Here is a 14,244-nt window from a genome sequence, read left to right on the forward strand (position 1 = left end):
AGACGACAGTAAATCTATTCTTTATTTTTCTGTTAGACACTTTTTACAATTAACCAGCTTTCCAAGAAATCCGTACAGCCTGCGCGGGGGTGGCCACTGGCCAGTCATACTCACTTAAATAGTCTATCTGGCAGTCACACTCAGTTCAATCAGTTTCACAAAAACGGAATAATAATGCAGCGACGGACAATATTATGAAGTGATATCATTTGGTTAACTTTGCTACTCAACAATCAAATTCTTCGACGGCAACGTAACGCTGTTCTGTGAGCCTATATTTTATCAGCAATGCCGCAAAGCAACCTAATAACTGGGAACAGGGATGGCTGTTTTTAATTCAAATTTGTATTTCGAAATGTAACTTCCATTTCGGGCCGATCATCAGGAAAACAATATGAATTTGTAAACTGCATCGTCGTACAGGCGTCGGCATGTCTACTTTTCCTCTGAATAATCAATGCATTGTGCAATCAGAGATTTCATGTCGCCCGACGTTACCTTCAGCAAATGATGATATTACCGGGCGCGAGACCAACATTGCTTTAGCAATTGATGTGCTCCAACATCGTATGGAACTCAACGGTTTAGATTTTTCCGGTGTATACCTTTAAGCTGTGTGCAATTATTAGGCGTCATGTTATGATTTATGATATGAGTCCCTAATACTCCTCGATACTTCACCTTCGTTACCCCAGGGGGACTGTTCCAGCTATATCTACAATATTTTTCCGCATTCAATAAAAGTTCCTGCGCACTTGATTATTAAGATGTGAAATAAGGGCAAATTTTGAAATTTATCAGTGAGCCATGTTTTATCGTCAATAGATTCATATACGGCTCGCGAGCCATGGATTATCGACCCCTGAGCTTTGGGATCAGTCAGAGCGCATTAACATATTTTCCTAAATTCCAAAATTTTCGCGCACTGCTGGGAATCTGTGGCGCATACAGTTCGGTAATCACGGATTTAAGGTGTAGAGTAGCCGAATCAACGAATGTACGGCCATGTCAGATCTCAGAATCTCTCCCACTCAGGCAATGCCTTTTGGGATGATTCGTTGATGGCAAATTCTTTGACCGTTTGTCTTCCTCGTGTCTTCCTTGTGTAGCAACCGGATTAAGGCAGATAGCGGAGATGATCGGGAATGACATTAATCCTGTTTCGAAGAAATGGGAGAGGATGCGCATATGGGAAGACCGTCAAATTGTTGATTATGACGTAGTGAACTATGGTCATCGGTTAATTCCTGGTACCCGTAGCTCAAAACCATATGTAGGTAATATCTAATGCAAGCTGTCGCTAGCAATTAAGAGAACCTAGTTACGTGGACGAACAGCAACCCATCCGGCACTAGTAAGGCAATATTTAGTTTTATCCTGAAAATGATTGTTTAGAGCAGAGGTTCTTCAAGTGTGGGTCGCGATTACATCAACACGATCGTGTACTAGCCTGTGTATGTGATGTTTGCTGAATTAAAAAAAAATCATTTATCAACTTTAAACAAAATTCGTGCCTTACGCCTCTAGAGAACAAATGCCCGCTGCTATTTAATAACATTTGTACCTGCGATTTTGGTGCGTAGTAATCCCATGGAAAAAAATATGTCTCACGTTCGTAACTCTACCTGCCTATTCTGCCACGCTCGCGAATCGCGTAATACTGGATATAGCTCGCGGAAAGAGTGGGTGTGTGTTTATGTGAATCATAAAGAAATGTGCTTCAGTACTTGATTTGGTAAAATTGATCGTCAATTTCAGTTTCAAACTCAGTCGAACCTGAGTTTACTGAATAATTCTAAGTTAGCAATTTGTGAATAAAAAAAGGCTGAAATCAATAGTGAATACACATAAAGTCCAATACAAAAATATTATGTACGAGAAATGTCATGCGACGTCAACCTCGCTGAATCAATGACTTTCGTAATAAGCGCGTGCTTATTTTCTACTGCGACTGGCCCCGCAACTCGCGACAAAGTCGTAAATTATACTCTTTGTCGGCGAGTTGCGCAACCCACTCGCCGACGCTGTGTTGCGAGGTCTGGCGACGCGTTTCGTGTCGCTTTGTCGCAGGCACGCGAGATTCACTCGTTTTGCCGTATCGCGAGAGCCAGGGTGCAGCTGTCTTAAGAGACAAGATACATCCCACACTTCCGATGAGCACCTCTGCCATATGCTTTCTTGGCATAAAAATAGGCTTCATAGCAAGTGAGTGTCACTCCGTAAGGAGCTACAAGTCTGCGAATATATCAAGGTGGGTCTTCAGATGCTAATTTCTCCATGTATAATTTCACGAAATATGGGATATCATGAATATATATAGACAGCAATGCTAAATGAAAATACTAAAGGAAGTTACAATCGTCCGCATAGCATGATAAGTTTCCGACCTTCAGATGTTAAGCCGACGTAAATCACATCTGAGACACCTCACATACGTTAACAATACTTGATATACATATAGTTAATGTGTGCAGATGAACGAGTCGAACCGGGTGCAGGTTCGCACACTTTAAATATATGGAGATAAAAAATAAGTATATTTACCTGATTTTCACCATATCACAGGGTGCGAATCTAGCTATAGGAACTTTCGGTTACCTTTTCCGGTACCATTCTACCAAATGAATTCTAGTTCAATATACTAATCCATACCCGAGAGGTTGGGGACTGGGGTGTATGGGGCATCCATTTCCTGCGATTTACGTTTACCAGTTTTCCGCTATTCCTCTGGCGCTACAGGAAAACAGAAGTCAGCTTCATCCCCGGGCACATACCCACTGAAAATGTCGCACCGAGAAATGCTCTTTACCTGATTTGCATCCTATGTGTTACTGTGGAAATACATGAAGTTAACGATATCCGTTTACAATTCAGTATAGTAAACATTTCTCTACTCAATTTTACCACTTTCAAATATTCTGCAGCAATCTGCAATGTTGCATCAAATCCGAATGAAATTTTAATTTGTCACGGTACCAATCACACTTATAGATGACAATTGACTTTCCCTTACGATCCTGGTGATCGGAGCTATAATCGAGGAGCAGGATGCATTCCTAGTAGGCATGGCCCAACATGTTGTCAGGGAGGTCACGGGCGGCAGAAGACGCCGTCGTTGGATCGGAGATAAAGATAGGCTTACATTTTATAATTATCCGCCATTCAGTGGGATGCGATATGGGAGAAATGATATTGAAATCTGTATTTAGGCGAATAATTTAGATGCTATTTCGGGATATTCAATGCACATGCACACGAATCACCCGAATAGGATCTGTATCCTACGAAACCAATTAAGCTATGTGATGCAATATCTGAAATTGGTTTCATACATCACTTACGCTCCACGCACTGATGAGCGCAAGTAATTTTCCAAAACATATGTACCGTCCGAATTATAAACATTTTCTTAGACAATGAGCCTTTATCTATAACACCTGCATCAAGGTGGTAATTCACCGAGATCTGCGAACCCAGCTGCAAAAATAGATTTATAATGTTGGGGCTTTGGCTCGCTGCTTCGTTCGTGAGTGATGTCATGCTGTGTGAAGATATGGAAATGAAGGCGTTTGGTCTCCCCTCTTTATTTTGTCACTAACTTTCCCTCGACCGTACTCTCCCAATTAAATATCAATATTAAAGTCCAGGCACTAGCTCAATAATGATTGATTTTTCCTAATCCATTTCCAGGCAGAATTACGTGACGGCGATAAGTTTGATGATCTCTACGCAGACGCAATTATATCCATGGAGGCACAGGAATAACATGGCTCACAGCCAGAAATGAATACGCGTGTGAATCGGATCCCATTTTTGATCCCAATAAAGGCGAGCATAAATGACAATGTGGTTTTATATGCAATCAACACGACATGATAGAGTGACTATATTATAGTCAGTGGCGATTGCATAAAAAACGAGGGGTTGCTAGTCTCCGTTTCGTTATTGTAGCCTTTTGTCACACGAAGAGATGTAATATTAAATCAACCAGCTCGTCTACGTTATTACAATAAAAACAGGTTGATTTGCAGGTCGTAGTAGCAGTTGCAATTTAGCGTAGAGTCTTAAAGTGGAATATCCAGTGGATTTTTTATGTGGACCGCTCCCAAACTTGTCGAGATATGTTCAAGAAGTCGGCGGTATATATCCAACAACGACCGAGAAACTTTATATTCGGTTTTGACTGGATGGTATAGGCTACCTCAATCGAGTGAAACCACTGGTGAAGTGACAAAATAGCGAAGTAAAACTTTCGAGGTTAGTTTGACGCTGCGGGTCGAAGCATTTCAAAATGTAGAAATGAGGTATATCTTCCAGTTCCCTTATATTTGTCTCAAGTTGAGTCAAGTCAAGTCAAGTCACGAGTCAAGTCACGATTCAAGTCACGATTCAAGTCAAATTAAAGTTTCGAAGCATGAGTGATGATGTAAAGTCATTACATTTTACTAACTGAGGGAAAGACAGAATAATTCGCCATCTATCTTGAATCAACTAACGAATATAAAGTTAATTAGACATGCAAAATAGCGTCGTATCGCTCACGCACACGTAGAACTGGAAGTAAAATACGTGAGTAACTGGATAGCGACGAGCTACAGTCTGTTATGATTGGCCGAAATAGACGGTAGAATACGAAGCCTCGCGAAGTTGAAACGAATCGATGTGGTATGTGCAAAACACTTCCTATCTACACATCCGTGAAAATATAAACGCATAAACGATGTCCGTTCAATTTAAATAACACAAGAGTGTTGGTAAATGTGAGCACTGCGCAATGTAAGCACTGAGCTGTCTAAGTAAGAAAGATGCGTTGCTGAAGCAGCCATCGTTTCGTTTGCGGTCAATTTCTTTGTGATTTAAGAATGAAGGATCTGTGAAACGTACAATCAGTGAATGACTGGTTGCTCGCACCGGTGACACCGGCGTATCACGAACATGCCGAACATACATAAGATGGGGTGATTTAATCGACACCTTTCACTTGATGACTTGAAATGGACTCATAAATTTGGCTCCGAGTTGCAAGTCCAACCGCATTTCTGAAGCGCCGATTCAAGTCAAGTCTTTTTTAGAAAGTGACCCGAGTCAAGTCATGTTATAAGAAAAAGTTGACTCGAGCCATGACACGAGTCATCTCAACACTGCTGTGGCAAAGCGTGCCATTATTCCTGTGGTTACTTTCGTAACGACTGTTTTTGTGAGACATGACTTGTAAGTATGACTGATAGGGAGATCCTACGTGAAAATTTCACATTTGTATTTTGGACCGTGTATGCAAGTCCGATATAGTGCAGTGTATGCACCATGCATGCTGTAGGTATTCCAAGACATCTAGTTTAGTGGTCCTTAACCTCCACTAAGCCGCGAGACACTTCGGCTAATCTGTAAGCATTCAGCGAACCCAAAATTTTCGCCGATTCATAAAGACCAAAATCAAACATACGGCCCGCCAGAAAATTTCATCCAGCCCGCAAATCAATTCCGAGTAGATTGAAAAAAAAAACTTTATTGTCCAGTACATTTTTTAGCAAATGGTAAAATATTATTAGGGCAAGTTTTTGTTGCACTAAAAACCTGAGAAAGTTGCATTTATTTTTCTAATTTTAACAAAAGTTGCAGAAGTTGCATTTATACATTTTTTTTAAATCATGCGGGTATGAGATACTCGAAAGGTTCCAGCAGTTTAAAATTTGCATGGTGTCTGCTTGTTCCGTTTCTTCCTTCGCTACTCAATCGATCATGGTTACATTTTTATTTACATAGGGTTCGCACAATTTACCAGTTAGTTCAGGGAGTTTCATGACTAACAGAATAGTGGGTATGCCGCAAACCCGAAAAAAATTGCTAGGTAAACACGGCATACCCAGTATACCTGCGTCCGGCGCCGATGGTGGGCCGCATTGTCACTTGAAATCCATTAATTTAGACTTTACTATACTTTTATAGCATATTTTGCGCAATACTTGATAAAAATTGTAGAAAAAAGTTGCATGAAAAATATAGACAAAAGTTGCAAAAAGTTGCAACATAAAACTCCTCCAAACAGATTAAAACACCATACTACATATATTATGAGTATTTACGAAGCTTCCAGAAGCTGTAAAAAAAGTTGCAAAAGTTGCAAAAACTTGCCCTAGATATTATTGTAAGAAATACTTGCCGCAAGGCAACAAATGTCAAAATGATCGGCCGTATTATAATTATCCGACAGTGGTGTTTATGGTTTCACTCTAGTCGCCATCCAAAAGCAAGTTGGTGACACTGACATCCAATTCCCAAAACTCAATAAAGTGCACACTGAGTTCAGATATTTATGGAAAATGAGATAGCAAGTAGTTATTCGCGAAGCGACAAAGCGAATGCGAAACTTTTATATGCAGGTCGCATGAAGAATATAATAGTTACAAGAAGTATAATTCAAATATATGTCTACGCACTGCTGTGTCACTTCTGACTCAAATTATCCCAGAAAGACAGAGAAACCCAAATCACGATTAATGATAATGAGCCAGATTCTAATGTCCGCATTTACAACAAACTCACTTGTATTCCTTAAAACGCATACGCCTAGTTCACACCAGGTTACGAATAAAACAAAGGGAGAATGGACGTTTGACAAATTATTCCGTCGTTAGTGTTTTAGCGGTTGAATTCAAACGACCAATCTCCGAGTTTTTGCCAAAATTTTGTTGGTTGCGAGTAAAGGTGCTGCTAGAATATAATCTCATGATCGATAATAAAGTATTCAAGCGAAAAGCAAGGACGGGTATTTCGAGGTAACATTTTGGAATCATTTGTCTGATTCGGCCCGCGAGATGTTTGAAATTTTGAATCCCACCTGCGACGGGAGTTGAGTTTGACACCCTTGATCTAACACAAGATTGATCAAACCAGACATCTATATTAATACATTACTATATAGATTGATGGCGCACAAAATGACCTCGGTGCATCAACAGAGTGTTGCAATATAATTACATTTAAATTTTTACACTTAACGTGAACAGTACAGATTATCGTAGTTGGAATTTGCATTTTAGAGGAATGGGGTTTCGATTTTGAAACCCTACCTCCCCTTGGTACGCAACTGCACTGCACACGACGTACCACCATATAGCCTTTATCAGGGCTATGGTATAGCACAGGGGTGGGCAAACTACGGCCCGCAACTTCGTTCTGTGTGGCCCACGCGAATCTGAAGACACTTATGAAAAATATTCATAAAATGGTACTAATAATCGTATTATTGAAGGGACTTGATTGATCTGTTTCTTAGTACATTTCACCATGATGATTCTAAGGCAGTGGTTCTCAAACTGGGGGCGTGAAAGCATCTGAGGGGGTGGGGACGAAGCTGAGCTCAACTGATTTTTTTTTCGCGCTATGCGCGGTTTACATCCAATTCAGAGTTGTTGCTCTGTATTTAGGCCGAATTTCATATTGAGAAATCTCTCATCCACAGTCGTAAGCTTCAGTGCCATCAAACTATTCGTTCGGTTTGCTAGCATCCCTGTTGCGTGTTTGAAGCTAACATGGTTATGATGCTGGCAGCATTGTGTGTCCTGGAACCGAATCAAAATTGGAATTAGTAAGTCTATGAACAGATCGCTGCTCACAGCTTTCAATATCAATCCTGTTCTAAGAATCGGGACAACCGACTTTCATATCTATAGTTTTCACAAATTGGTTATTGAGGTCGATTAGCTTATGAAATGTCGCCACTGTTTCTGACGCGTGTACGATATCACCAAACCAATGTCTGGTTTGTTTTAAATAAGCATATATATTATCTCAATGTCCTCACTATATTATCAAATACCAATATTGTGTTTTGGTTTACAATCACAATTTTATATGGTGCGGCCCGCGAATGGATTCAGATATTGAATGCGGCCCGCGAGCTCAAAAGTTTGCCCAAAAGATTGCATCACAGCAATCACAATTCGATTACTGGTCAGGCCTATAGTTTCCAGCAACCCATGATAGCCATATGTATGAGTAAAGTGTGTGTCTTTACCTTTCCCAAAAACCCTGAGAATGGCTCGCGGAAGCCCTAGTATTCCATGGAACACTGATTAGGAGCAACTGCAATACAAACTGGGTTTTGCGATGGACATCAGATAAAATGACCTACAACCTAATATTTCGATGTATAATAATGCAAGATATCGATTCATAGGACGTAAGATATCTATATGCCTATTTCATTTCTAATTCCAGCATAAAATACTTCCTTAGGTGGTCCAGTAAACAACACTTGATACTGATCTAATGTGCTGTCAACAAATTTCCATTGCGATAGTTGAAAGAAGACGAAAGTGGCAAAATAGTACCAGCGTGCCAAAATCTATTTTCCGGTGCCAACGATAATGAAAATGAGCCGAAATTTCCCCTATAGCGTACCACATTATTGCAATGTAGTGTCCTACAATGGTGTGGACGCAAGCATATCTCACGGCTCACTGCAATTGGCTTACGTCACACATTTCATCAGGTCAGAGCCAATTTTACGGTAATTTTGACAGGCTTGCCGAGCACGAAGATTGAATAAAACGAACATATTCCAGATGTTTATGCAAGCTAGGTTTAACATTGAATCTGAATGAATGAATCGTGTCGTTGGAAAAACGACGACAGAGTAACGTCTTATCATACATTGCGTAGCTAATATCAGGGTAGAAACTGATAAAATTGGTATCAATCGAATGCTAACGTGGTACTGATTGCGATAATATTAATTTTATTCTGCTCTGGTCGTTTAATCCCCCATATCATGCTCGAACTATACACTGTAACGGATTTCGAAAACCTTTTTGTATTCGCGAACCCCTTTTGGACCGTCACGGACCCCGCGGACCCCCACTAATTTTGGATAAAATGTAGGTCAAATATCGTAGTCGTCATATGTCTTGTGCTAATGATGAACGGCAACAAAAAGGCCGTTCTTGAAGCTAAAGTACTGTATGTCGAAATTAGGTAGACTATTTTTCAAAGTGAATTTAGCAGCTGAATTTCTGGAAATTCGTGGACATGTGTATTTAACAAAAAGATTTGCCCCTTAACGCCTGACGAGGCCGATTATCCATTTCCATAAATCTAGGTGGTGGTTGATGTAATAATAACCTGTAAAGCTTCCGACGTCACCTCTCGTTATAATCGAAAAACAGATTTATTACTGAACATTTCGCGTTCCCCTCAGTCATTTTATCTAACAGCTCATATTGTAGTTATTCTGGAAGAGTGCGGTTACGTGTTATGTCTATCAAGAGTGAAAATGGACTCCGGGGCGATATTTCACACCTTATACTTGTACAGATTAGGAAAATGACTTCAATATTTTTATTTCAAACGACTGTGCACTGATTTGCTTAGATTGATGACGTCAAATCCAAAATGTTTTGCATTGATTTCGAAGTCGACCTGATCGACCTTGCAACCCCAATTTTTTATATTTTCCACAATCCCCACCAAAACAATTCTAAACCGCGAAATGTTTCTGTCATGAGGCTATTGGCAATTTGTCAATTGAAATGAATTGGCAGAGTGGGATAGCTCACCACAGACGGCCTTTCTGTTGATGTGGCTCCTGAAGTTTCAGCAGTCAAGAAGCGGAACTGCCTCGTGATTTCCCTATAGTTTGAAAAGCGTATAAATTCAGTTTTCAATCAGTTTGCAATTTTAAAGGCCTGCTCATTGTGAATCCTCAATGGTCAAATGTAATAAATAGGCTGACATGGTGTTATGCCCAGCGTACTGCAATATCTTAACTGAAGCAAGACTGCGTGGGCTTTGATTCTTATATAAATAAGCGCATGGTGAAAAATTGTGTAGTGGACATTATCAGAATGAAGCAACACGGTGTGCCACCAGCAGTGTACAGGTACACATAACTTCAGTGTTGCCACCCAACAACTGCTGGTGTGGAACGTGTTCTTTCTCCCTTCTTGACAAGCTACTTAGTACTAATTAGTAAGGACAGACACTTTCTACCCGGGAATGTTGGATAGTATCTTTCGTTGTACTGCAACAAATCTCAATTATTTTACCATAATGCGTGTTATAGCTACTGGAATTCTTCATAGGTCCAGATTTCGGTAAAAAAAATGTTTTTTGATGTAAACATTTGTCAGTTTTTAAGTGAAAAGGTTTTTATCATGCCTAACTACTTCGTAAGGACAGACTGTTCCAGAAATAAGTCATATGCGGTTGAACAGAGTTATCAACAAGTTCTTTGATCTCTCACTCCATCCCGATTATTCCAAAGGGCTACCCAGCGGAATGTCTTAGGAAACATACTGATGCAGTAGGTCGTTATCAATTCCGCTAATCGTACACATCTGAAGCCGTAAAAGATTAGTAACCCACCGGTGATCATGTGGTCACTGTCCGGTCACACATGGTGGTTCATGGCATCGTTTGCCTTCACCAACCCAAAGTGGGACTGTTTCGAATACTAAAACTGCCATGCATAGTTATAAAACCCCTTCCACTGCCTCCCGATACTGCTAAAACCGTCTATAGAACGCTATTTCACATTAATGAACTGTCAATGCGGTCCGGTAATGAAAATCGCTAATGAAAAGCACGTTATTCATTTATTCTTGTATTTAGTAACGCCAAGCGAATTTCAATCCAAATGATTATTCATGCATCGTTCTGTCATTATGTGATACATTAGTCCTGTTTGTCCATGGCGAGAATTTCATCCAAGTCCTCGGTCTCCTGGACGTTCTGAGATTCTGTAAAATTGTCAAAGGATCCAGTTGAGCTTTAAATTCCACATATACATCCTTAGAGTTGCATTCGAAACAAACTGGGTTTTAAAACACTTTGTTTAAAACATGTTTTAAACAGTGTTTGAAACAAAATCATTTAATTTTTTTTCAAGTTGTAAAATTATGACATAATTGTGTAAATACTTTCCAACAACATGTTGTATGAGCCTACAGATATTTCCTCAAAGTAGCTATATTTGCCCTAGATTTTCAATTGGTAATTTCAATGCATTATGACAACACTATTGAATATTCGTGACGTCCATGGCTTAAAAAAACATGTTTCAAATTAGGGCCTTATTGTTTTAAGCATTCTTGTTTTTATTTGATCTTCGTTTCAAATGAAACCCTATGCATCCTATTGGTAATCATGCGCTCGGAAGGCAGAGAGTGAGAGCGAGAGATAGTGTTTATGATGGCTTTCTTAATTTGCATGTTACAATAAATATAACAGAATAATACATTCCATTGCGTATTGGAGTTCTCATATAGAGTATCGATAAGCTATTTAGGCAACCAGAACATCAACAAAGCCGCATAAATGGAGGTCAATTGGTCATGATGTAGTTAATTTCATTTGATTTGTTGATCAAAAGCCAAGGGCATATCTAGCGAACGACAACAGCCAGTAGATCGGAAAACCATGAGATTCGCGCCACTCGAACATGTAGTGTTTTAGCCCTAAAACTAACTCCAACGCCAAAATTAACTTGAAACCAAATGCGTCGCATACCAAAGTCTCAAATGCTATTTTATCACATGTTCCTATGTCCGGCGATCGATGCGCTGGCAATATTTATTTGAAATTAAGCTATAAATGACGAATACTGCTCCAATATCAATATCATTGCCCATGATCGGCCATGTTCTCCGTAGGGTACAACCACTAGATCAGAGATCTCATAGAAATCTCCTCAACTAGAGCAGGGACGAGCAACATACGGATCTATCCCACGACCTTAATAAAATATTGTATGCGTGTGTGGGCATCGTACATGAGTGGAGTTTACGCAAGTTTGTCGAAGCGAGAAGACTTGCATTATCGGCATTTACGATCTACTCAGACCTAATGAATTGATATCTTGGTAAATTTGGGGGAAGGGGCTTATCGAACGCCTTGAAATCTTAATTAAGGATTGCACCATGTGGTAATTTATCGGAGATAAGCAGACATTGCTGTGCCTGTATGACAATACTGCTCTCAAATCCACATTGCATTCGTCATTATCGACGAGAAATGGCTTTGAAGTGACATTGCTGTCCTTGAAATACATTCATTCCTTGTATATGTGGATGAATGGGCGAATAATGTTTCGATTCAGCAATCTGGTCCGCCCAGTACCTAACTTTCCATATCCGGCCGGCCAACCTGAGAAGTTGCGCGCCCCTGATATATTGCATACCTCTATCTCCAAACCAGCCCCTTCTTCTTCTTCTACTACTACTGCGGCGTCTTCTACTAACAATCCTTGGTATTTTTCGAATAGCACCCGCCGTGATCCCAACGAGATCGGTGATGAACGCCTCCTGTCCGGGGATCATCGATCCGATCAGCAGGACTGCTAATAGAGCTTGAACATTAATCTGCAAATACAGGGAGGAGGTCGCGGTTTAATAGACGCAATCTGCTAGTATATACCGCTACACATTGAGCACGTTCGAGCTGTTTATACTTCTACACTCCGAATAAAAATGAAATGATGCGTGAAAAGCCAATTTGAGCGTGGATACAATCATTACACTTACCGTGATATATTCGTTGACCGGTATAGGTGCTTGTAAAGGAATGGTAATAACGTGTTATGTGACGTACTTTTATACATTTACGCGACTCATGGGCCATGAGTCATGGCGGATGTACTCTTAGGTGGTGTAACATACGTTAGATGTCATATGTGGGCATGTGTTTCTTGGCATATGTTGACTACTTCCTATGTGTCGCCTTTTCCAGTGTTCGGCAGTGATCGCGCACACAGCGGAAGAGTTTGTGAGTTAACGTCAACGAATTTTGGCAAGCATCCCTCGACTTTGAAGAACGGAGACTTCTTCTCAAAGCGGGACAGATCTTGAACCAATCTTGAACAGTATTTCGAACAAACGCCATTTTGTTGCAAAATCTGTATAAATATTACATAAATATGTATTCGAAAAAATCCGTTCGATGAACGTAAAAATACTGAACACTTTTTGGTTCATTAGAGAGTAGGGTCGTCAACCTTTATCGTCAAATGAGACATATTGACCTTTATAACGATATCAATTCCCTGCAACATCACAATTCAATATTCGTGACGTCATCGATAAAAAATAAATAAAATAATAAAATAAAAACAAGCGCCATGTTTTAAAAATGTTTGTTTTCAATTGAATTTTGATTATTATGCAACCCTGAATGGGACAATTTTAGACAACGAGTTTAATTTTACAAGCGAGAGTTTAAGCTCAACAAATGTAGTGCCTAATGTACAATTGTTTTCTACCGTGGTAATAACAGTTTGCCTAAATTCTGAATATGTACTACGTTCTCACGTAGTTGGCGTAGAGTGATGCCAATTAAACAAGTTATACCCATTGGATTTTTTAACCGCTGTGTTGGCATATCAGACTTTAAATGTGTCAAACGCCTTATCATCCATTAACGTCACTGTTTATATGTGGCGAGATAGCGTAGTGGTATAATACAGAGCTGCAACACCAAGGGTTGCGGGCTCGAGTCCAACCGAGGTCGGCTCCAGAATTTATATCTGAGTGTTAGAGGTTTATCTAGGCTCCTCCTTGCCATCCCACCCGCGTAAGCGGTGTCTTAGAAGTGGGCCGTGCTGCAAGTCGGCAGCTACGGAATAAAAATGAAGAATATCGGCCATGTGTAAATGACCATAGTAGTCGACAAACACCATGAATAACACAAACAACGTCACTGTATCAAGCACTGTCAAAATGTGTGGATAGTCTTTTGCTCTCTGCCTATACTTACAGTTGTTCCTGGTCAAGCCAGTTGTGGTGACCGAAGTCGGCATTTAATCATTCACAATTGGCATGACATTTCTACCAAAGTCTCCCAAAGTTCTTTATCGAACGAAAACCTCAATATTTAATGACAGATACCAAGCACGGATTCCGATACCTAAGTGTTGGAGGTTTACCTAGGCTCCTCCTCGCCACCTCGTCAGCGGTGTCTTACAAAAGTCTAGAGGTGAGCCGTGCTATAAGTCGGCAGTTACGGAAAATAAGAAGAATATCGGCCTGGTGTAAATGGCCATAGTAGTCGAGAAACACCATGAATACCCCAAAACAAACAAACAAACCAAGCACGGCCTTGAACCGAGCATTCGCATTATACCTGTTTCCGTAAGTTCCCGTCAAACCAATCATGTGATGTCGAGGGTTGTACTTGCAGTGTAGTTTTTCGTTTGTGATTTCTGATATTGTCATAAACCCCGACAGTAGCGCTCGCGCCGGGTAAAGGCGG

The 14,244-nt window shown here is 40.2% G+C and overlaps 1 long non-coding RNA gene across 1 annotated transcript; it reads right to left on the bottom strand.

The window, feature by feature from the left end:
- Nucleotides 1–10,578: 10,578 nt before the first annotated feature.
- On the bottom strand, nt 10,579–12,610 carry LOC145435322 (uncharacterized). Its single transcript, XR_013913807.1, has 3 exons — nt 12,522–12,610; nt 12,179–12,359; nt 10,579–10,739 (listed from the first exon to the last, which is right to left on the bottom strand). It is a non-coding gene; the product is annotated as an uncharacterized LOC145435322 (long non-coding RNA).
- Between the last annotated feature and the right edge of the window lie 1,634 nt (nt 12,611–14,244).

Source organism: Botryllus schlosseri, chromosome 3 (genome assembly GCF_051294905.1).
Source record: "Botryllus schlosseri isolate E-star chromosome 3, Bs_hap1, whole genome shotgun sequence".
NCBI classification, from domain to species: Eukaryota; Metazoa; Chordata; class Ascidiacea; order Stolidobranchia; family Styelidae; genus Botryllus; species Botryllus schlosseri.